The following is a 1,437-nucleotide window of genomic DNA, read 5'->3' on the forward strand; positions in this document are numbered from 1 at the left end:
AAAGTGAAGTATGCTACAATATTCGAAACTAAACAGTTCACTCTGGAAACAAAATGATCAAAGCTGAGCACACAATTAATTAAAAAGCTAAGTCCAATCCATTAGCTGGTAAAATCTATAGTCTTCAGAAATGGTGAAAGTGAAGTCGCTCGGTCGTGTCCAACTCTTTGCAACCCCATGGACTGTAGCCTACCAGGCTCCTCCGTCCATGGGATTTTCCAGGCAAGAATACTGGAGTGGATTGTCATTTCCTTCTCCAGGAGCTCTTCCCAAACCAGGGATTGAACCTGGGTCTCCAGCATTGTAGGCAGACGCTTTACCATCTGAGCCACCAGGGAAGTCCAGACATTCAGAAATGGTATAGCTCAATAAGAAAAATACGCTAGAACAGGCAAGGTATAATTTTAGACTTCACAGATTACTCTATTACTCTATTACTTTATTTACATTTGGTCCTCAAGGTCAAAAGAAGGGGAGCATGTCCTGAAAAGTTTCAGATTTCACTGGGAAAATAAGCATAAAACATATGTGAGTACATAATAAGAAAGTTGAACATTCAGACTAAGGAAACACAGATCAATTATTCACTTTTCAAAGGACAAATTTCTTCATCAACAAAATAATATAACTGGATATCATGATTTTTAAGGCCACCTCTAAGTTTCAAAGAGAGTCTATGATATCTATAAAATTTACCTCAAAGAAGAAATACAATATAGGTATATTCTGTGCTAACTATGGAGTAAGAGAGTTTATCCCTTTACTAGCTGTGATGTTTTGGACACGATAATTTACATAAGTTGTTTTTCACTCTGCATGTGGTTAGTGTTTAATGAGGATTAAATAACAGTTAATTTAATGAGGATTAAATAACAGATTTAATGTGATTTAATCCAACATCTGCTGGATCATGGAAAAAGCAAGAGAGTTCCAGAAAAAAATCTATTTCTGCTTTATTGACCATGCCAAAGCCTTTGACTGTGTGGATCACAATAAACTATGGAAAATTCTTCAAGAGATGGGAATACCAGACCACCTGACCTGCCTCTTGAGAAATCTGTATGCAGGTCAGGAAGCAACAGTTAGAACTGGACATAGAACAACAAACTGGTTCCAGACAGAGAAAGGAGTACGTCAAGGCTGTATATTGTCACCCTACTTATTTAACTTCTATGCAGAGTACATCACAAGAAACGCTGGGCTGGAAGAAGCACAAGCTGGAATCAAGATTGCCGGGAGAAATATCAATAACCTCAGATATGCAGATGACACCACCCTTCTGGCAGAAAGTGAAGAGGAACTAAAGAGCCTCTTGATGAAAGTGAAAGAGGAGAGTGAAGAAGTTGGCTTAAAGCTCAACATCTAGAAAACAAAGATCATGGCATCTGGTCCCATCACTTCATGGGAAATAGATGGGGAAACAGTGGAAACAGTGTC

The 1,437-nt window shown here is 38.4% G+C and overlaps 1 non-coding gene across 1 annotated transcript; it reads right to left on the bottom strand.

The window, feature by feature from the left end:
- Positions 1 to 266: 266 nt before the first annotated feature.
- TRNAC-ACA lies at positions 267 to 338 on the bottom strand. The gene has a single exon. It is a non-coding gene; the product is annotated as a tRNA-Cys (tRNA).
- Positions 339 to 1,437: the final 1,099 nt, after the last annotated feature.

This window comes from Oryx dammah, unplaced genomic scaffold (genome assembly GCF_014754425.2).
Source record: "Oryx dammah isolate SB20612 unplaced genomic scaffold, SCBI_Odam_1.1 HiC_scaffold_5, whole genome shotgun sequence".
Lineage (NCBI taxonomy): Eukaryota > Metazoa > Chordata > Mammalia > Artiodactyla > Bovidae > Oryx > Oryx dammah.